This window comes from Lactuca serriola, chromosome 9, assembly GCF_051521515.1.
Source record: "Lactuca serriola cultivar US96UC23 chromosome 9, Lser_US96UC23_V15, whole genome shotgun sequence".
In the NCBI taxonomy this organism is placed as follows: Eukaryota; Viridiplantae; Streptophyta; class Magnoliopsida; order Asterales; family Asteraceae; genus Lactuca; species Lactuca serriola.
This window is the reverse complement of record NC_136416.1, coordinates 133,355,960-133,363,612: the sequence shown is the minus strand read 5'-3', so window position 1 is coordinate 133,363,612 and position 7,653 is coordinate 133,355,960.

The following is a 7,653-nucleotide window of genomic DNA, read 5'->3' as shown; positions in this document are numbered from 1 at the left end:
TAGTTCCTTTTGATCACTAGATTAATTCTAAATTAATTCTTGATCAATGCTAATTAATTAATATGACTTCATATTAATATATTAGAACTTATAATATTAATATAAAACACTAGTATCCTTTTTCTCATTTTGTCTATCCAATTGTTCTGGTGAAGTGCAACCCAAATGGACCATGCCAAGTTATGGGCTTAGACATCTAATCCAATAGTCTCCCACTTGGATAAGTCTAAAACTATTATTGTGTATGACTCCAAAACACGACTATCAATCGTAGCTCTTAAAACCACTGTCGTCCAACTCTGAACAAATCAATGATGCGTCCAATTCAATCATACTTTGAAAGTAGATATTGAATCAAGAATGTCATGAATTTGCCTTGTAGATTGTCTGAGATGGGTAGATATTGCTATGAAATTCATGAGTGCTTATTAGTTCTGAGTATTGGATTACACTCACGCTCACTTGTATCACTTCATGGAATTTATCTCGAGTGATCGTGAGATGATAATATCGTGTAATTCTTCAAACCAAGAGATATGAGTTGTTGACTATGAGTTGGTTGTGCACTGATGGTACAAAAACGCATCAGTAACTTGATGTTATAAAATGTACTGTTGTGTATCATTTTGCGTATAGTTAGTACAAGCATATGAATCGAAGTTTATATATTCCTTTTATTCCTTGGAGGATTAAAAGTGATATCTTAGGCTCCTCGATGATTTTGTTTCGACTTATGTGTCGGGCCCGGTCATAACTAAATTGATGTGTTCGATTAAGTTATATGTTAAACAAGTCGGAAATCAGGAAACAAAATGATGGACAATAAGTATGACGTTGTTCCACGTATTTTTCCGGATGATATCTTGAGAACAGCGGATTATGTGATCATTTGTCTAAAATGGTGCATTCTAGTTCAACAGGTTTTAAAAGCTACGATTGCTGGTCAGATCCTGAAGTCATACTTGAAATTATAGTTATTAGACTTATCCAAGTGGGAAACTGTTGGATAAGGTGTCTAGGTCCATAACTATATTTGGTATGTACTTGACCCGATTTAGCATGGTCCATTTGGGTTGCACTTCACCAGAACAATTTGGACTTTGAGAAGAGGATATGAATGATTTATTAATATATTATTAGTTATAATATATTAATATGAAATCATATTATTTAATTGGTATTGATCAATAACTAATTTGGAATTAATTTTGTGGTCAAAAGAGACTAATTAAATATATAGGGATTGATTGCATAAATCATTCATTCTTATAATATGGGCTAATGATCCATGATTCCTTACGATGGGCTTAACCCATGTGGTGACCCATGGATGCTCCATGGAGGCTAAAACCCATGGATCAAGAGGAATGTGGAAATTCATGAGTTACATGGTGTAACCCTAACGTGCACACTATATAAGAAGCCCTTTGGTTCAAGAAAATGGCACCCTAGAGTATCGTCAAGAGTGTGGCTGATTTTGTGAGCTAGAGAGTTCTCTTCCAAAGTTTCCAAGTGTTGGTGGTGATTTGTGATTCCACTTGAGGCATTCTCACTATTGATGCTAAGCTCTTAAAGCTCCAAGCAATTAACCACAACAAAAAGGTATGCTTCCTAACTTGTTTTATTTACTATGTATCAAATTTTTGTATGCTAGTTAGGGTAATACCTTGGAAACTTCAAGTTTACATGTATAATAGTGAAAACATAGATCCAAGGTATTTAGGGTTGCATGAACACCTTAGGATTGTTAGAATGCTCAAAACCAATCAGTTATCTGCTATGTCTTATCTATTCATTTTTATTTGGTAAAACAAGCTTTTATCTGTATGTACAAAATAACGCTCGATAATCACTAGACTTTACATATCTAAATGTGATGTTTCATTACAACAGTATCCGCATCATAACCCTTATCAAAAACTTATCAAATTCCACTTGTGGCAATATGTAACATTCCGAAATTCAGGTGCATCTCTTTAACCCTTCTTCTTTATCAAGTTGTCAAGTTTAGCCCCAAAAGGAAAAAGTATGGCAATTGAGTGCGTTGGGCGTGCTAAAGAGTATATTGCACGTGCTCATGCGCTTATTTTGGACGCAGACTCGCCTAGGTACGCCGGCGTACCAAGGGTTACGGTGGGCGTAGCTGGCCCAGATGCAAAACCCTAATTGTGGCTTGAGGACTATAAAAGGAATGACATGGTCTTGTCCCCCTCCACCATTCCACAGAGAGAAACCCTAGGAGAGTAATATCATCGTTCTTAAGCTTGTGTGTGAGTGTCTTGAGCTATAGAGTGCCTTTGTGTGATAGTGAAGAAGAAGAGGAGGTTCTTGTGGAGGCTAGAAGTTGGAGTACAAGCTTGGATCTGAGTTCTACAGAGGGTGGAGCTTCACATGGAGGTAAAAAGCTCAAAGCATTCCTTCTCATTTTTGGTTTGTTCTTCATGGACCAATTTTTTAGAGTTTTTGGTCCCAAGATGGAGACTTTTTAAGCAAATGGTCTCCATAAGCTTAGATTTTCCCTATTTCAGAGTAATATGAGTTGGGGATTCACAAAAATCCAATCTTGGACGTTAACATTAAGTCATGCATGAGATTAGGGCTTAATGAGGGAAAGAGGTTACATGTTTGAAGTGAATGGTGACCTTTACAGCCATGCAAAGGATTAAAGGTTTCGACTTTATGGCTTAAGAGGCATTAGAGAGCTTTAATCTGGAATATGAGCCTATGTCTGAATGGATAAAAATGAAGGAAATATGAAACCGAGACTTATGTTGGGCGTAATCCCAATACGCGCCGTGTAGGGGGTCGAGTCCCCCGATTCTGGTTAACCAGAGTACGCCCTGCGTACACGAGCTGGTACGCCCCGCGTACTGCTTTCTGTTGACTTTTAGGGTTTTGGTCAACATTTGGAATTTTTGGGTCAAGGAGGAAATTGTTTATGTGGTTAGGCGGATGCTAGATCAGTATTTCGAAAGCGAGATTATCCGAGTTACCTGAGGTGAGTCTTCTCACTATACATTACCTAGAGTGGTATCTATGTGCAGACCGGAGGCTCTTATGTGTATGTGTATGCTTGAGATTTTGTATTGTGATATATGTATGCTATGTGTTGTATAGACCAGACCGAAGGGTCCAACAAGATAGACTGAACTGGAGGGTCCAACGATATAGACCGGACCGGAGGGTCCAACGAGTTACGGGACTGGAGGGTCCCGCTGAGACACATGGACCGGAAGGTCGTACCGAGATATTGCCTCGAGTGGTGTATTTCTTATATGTGGTATTTTGGGGAACTTAGTAAGCATTTATGCTTACCGTGTTATGTGATATGTGTTTCACGTACCAGCAAGGATCGCGGGAAGGCGCCGACATAAGTCGTACACACTGAGGGATTTTATATATTGAGATCTTAGGATTTGTTTTATTCAGATAGTATGTGAAACATTGGATTTTGGGATTTCCTTATTAATGAAATTATGTGTTGAAAATGAAAAATTGTTTTAAAAATTTATGTTGTTACAAGTTGGTATCAGAGCCTTGGTTTGAGGGATTCGGATGCACCTTCGGGCGTATCTGAACTCAAACTGAGGATTTGAGAAAGTTTTTCATAAAAAGGAACATTTTTTCTAGAAGGATAAAAGAATTTGAGAGAAACAGAAAGAAGCATTGTGTGTGAACAACCAGCGCCTGAACGGTGATTTCCCAAAATACCCTTACATTTTGTGTTACGATATGTGATATTATATGTTATACATGCTAGAGTAGGCAAGGTATTCCTATTAGGACTAGAGTGGCCTGATTTGTGATGTCTTAGCCTAGGAGATTACTACTACTATGAGATGCTTCGAGAGTAGGTAGGTAGCAGTGAGGAGCTTATGAGAAGTCTACCGAAGGGTAGCCTGTGCTTAGCGAGATATTAGGTACTTGTGATCTGCGATCCTAGGAGGAGGACTTGGAATGAATGCCGATGCAACTACTGAAAACACCAGATCAGTGCACAGTCCAAGTAAGAATCCTTAGGGTACTAAGGAACAAGTAAGGTTGAGTTATCGAGTGTGAGTATACTTGAGCGAGTCTATGAAATTTTTATGTTGTATTTTAGAGACATCATGGTTGGGACACGCCACAGACCCGAGACGATCATCGTGAGTGACGAGGAGCTTCGTCAGATGATCCACGATGAGGTGGATGCGGAGATCCGCGTAGAGATATCGGAGATGTTTGGGTCTATCAAGACCACCTTGATTGAGATGTTTGACGAGAGATACGCAGCGGCTACTGAGGCTGCACCTGCTGCAGTTACTACAGCTGTGGCTGCTGCTAGACCTCAGGGGGTGACTCGTTGCTGTACCGGGAATTCAGCAACACGAAGCCACCGGAGTATGATGGGACGCAAGATCCGATTGCTGAGATGAGATGGATTTCTGATATTGAGGGATGCTTCTACACCTGCTCGTGTCCAGAGCATCTGAGGGTTCGGTTTGCACTGAACCAGCTTCACTTGGGAGTGAAGGCCTGGTGGAAGTTTGTGACGGCGGGCTTCACTACGGCACAGCTTGCCGCGGTGACCTGGGAGAGGTTCACCGTGATGTTTCGAGATATGTATGTTCCCCCTGTGGAGAGGGAACGTTTAGCCCATGAGTTTTTGTCCCTCAAGCAAGGGAATGAGTCTGTGACAGTGATTACGAGGATGTTTCATGAGAGGGAGTTGTTTTTCCCTAAGCACGTGTCTTATGAGCAGGCACGTATGAGTCAGTACTTGAGCATACTGAGGAGGGATATTCATGAGTTCGTGGTGAACTCGTCATACCGAACATTTTCTGAGCTCCAGGCGAATGCCCAGAAGAGAGAGATTGAGTTGGAGACTCAGGCCAGGGAGGAGGCCGAGTCTCAGATGAGGGACAGGCGACCGGCGCAGGCTCAGCTGGAAGCCAAGCGGGCAAAGCCCGCTGATTCGAGATATGGGGGTCCGAACGGCTGTACTTGTGGGAAGTGCGGCAAGAGCCATGAGGGGATGTGCAGAGCTGGGGTATGTTACAAATACGGGAAGGAAGGGCCTTATGCGAGGGATAGCCCCAAGGGATTTACGGTTTGCTTTCATTACAACCAGACCGGCCATCGGAAGGCTGAGTGCCCACAGCTGCTTTAGGGATCAGCACAAGGATCTACACCTGCTGCCAGAGCTATCGAGACCCGGCCAGTGAAGGCCAAGGCACCAATGGCTCGCTGGAGAGCCTTCCAATTGAAAGCGGAGGAGGTCCGCGCAGCACCCGATGTTTTGGTTGGTATGTATTCTTTCATCTATTTATTTTGATTTTGAGATATTGTGCTTATATTATGGTATGCGTAGGTACTTTTCTTGTGAGTTTGGTACCTGCTTTGGTGTTATTTGACTCGGTTGCGAGTTGATCTGTCATGTCTTTAGCATTTAGTCAGCACATCAGTATCTGTTGAGAGGCGTTGAGTCGACCTCTTCGAGTTTCCATAGCTGACAAGCGAGCGGTATATGCTACTGAGTTGATTCGGGGATGTGTACTCGAGATCTTCGGTGTTGAGTTTCCGATAGATCTGGTCCCGATTGCGATGGGGGATTTCTGTGGCATCGTAGGCATGGACTAGTTGAGCAGATTCGAAGCGGTTATCGACTGCGAACGATAGTTGGTGACCATACGAGACCCTAGTGGGGGAGTACTTACGGTGTACGGCAAGGATACCCGTTTTGGGTTAGCGTTTTATTCGGCTGCTAGGGCAAAGTAGAGTCTACAGCAGGGCTGTAGTGGGTTTGTGGCCTATGTGATGGACACACGAGTGGCCGCGGAGAGGCCGAGTTTAGTTGGTGATGTACCAATAGTGCGAGAGTTCCCAGACGTTTTCCCCGAGAAGTTGTCGGGTTTGCCTCCCGAGAGGCAGGTGGAGTTTCGTATCGATTTAGTTCTGGGAGCGGTGCCTATTGTCAAGGCACCTTATTGCCTTGTGCCGCCAGAGATGCAAGAGTTATCCTCGCAGCTTCAGGAGCTATTGGGGCTAAGGTTTATTCGACCGAGTAGCTCGCCGTAGGGAGCACCGATCCTTTTTGTCAAGAAAAAGGATGGTTCACACCGGATGTGCAATGATTACCGGGAGTTAAACAAATTGACGATCAAGAACTGTTACCCCTTACCGAGGATCGATGATCTGTTTGATCAGTTGCAAGGAGCGTCTTGGTTCTCCAAGATTGATTTGAGGTCTGGATATCAGATGAGAGTGCGTGATGAGGATATCCAAAAGACAGCATTCAGGACTCGTTATGGGCATTACGAGTTCGTGGTGATGCCTTTTGGGCTCACCAATGCACCAGCGGCATTCATGGATCTCATGAACAGGGTGTGCATGCCGATGTTGGATCGATCGGTGATCATGTTCATCGACGATATATTAGTGTATTCGAGATCTAGAGAGCAACACGAGAAGCATTTGAGTGAGATTCTCAGATTTTTGAGATCAGAGAGGCCTAATGCCAAATTCGCCAAGTGCGATTTTTGGTTATGAGAAGTCCAGTTCTTAGGACATCCCATCAACCAGAATGGGATATTGGTCGATCCGGCCAAGATTAAGGTTGTGATGAGTTGGGAGGTGCCGAGATCCCCCACCAAGATCAGGAGTTTTCTGGGGTTGGCTGGCTATTATCGAAGATTTATCAGGGATTTCTCCAAGATTGTTGTTCTTCTCACAAAGTTGACCTGGAAGGGAGTGACTTTCAGTTGGGGTCCTAAGCAGCAGGCCTCTTTGAGACGCTACGTTAGACATTATGTGAAGCCCCAGTGTTAGCTCTCCCAGAAGGGATGGAGGATTTTATGGTGTATTGTGACGCGTCGATATTGGGATTGGGTGCGGTGCTTATGGAGAGAAAGCACGTTATAACATACGCATCGAGGCAGTTGAAGCCTCATGAGACGAGGTATCCCACCCACGATTTGGAGTTGGGGGCTGTGGTGTTCGCCCTCAAGATTTGGCGCCATTATTAGTATGGGGTTTGGTGTACCATATACATGGACCACAAGAGTTTGAAGTATTTGATGGATCAGCCCAACCTGAACATGCGCCAGAGGAGATGGTTGGATGTAGTAAAGGATTACGACTGCGAGATCCTGTACCATCCGGGCAAGGCTAACATTGTAGCCGATGCCCTGAGCCGGGGGGCGGGGGGAGTGCCTCGATACGAGACACTTGTATGAGGATGATGGTAATGATTCCGATGTTGGATACCATTCGTGAGGCCTAGGCAAAGGCCGTGAGACCAGAGAACCGCAAAAGAGCGGGTGATCGGGCAGATACATGAGTTTGTTACCGATAGTTGAGGGCTTATGACCTTTCAAGGTCGGATTTGGGTGCCATTTGGGGGCGGGGCACGTACCATTCTGATGGAAGAGGCGCACAGGTCGAGTTTCTCGATCCATCCTGGGGCCACTAAGATGTATTTGGACCCAACGAAAGACTATTGGTGGCCCTGTATGAAGAGGGATGTTGTGTGGTTCGTTGAGAGGTGCTTGACTTGTCGCTGGGTCAAGACAGAGCACCAGTGTCCACATGGTAAGTTGCAGCCACTTGAGGTTCCCCAGTGGTAGTGGGAGCAGATTTCTATGGACTTTATCACCAAATTGCCAACGACCGCGA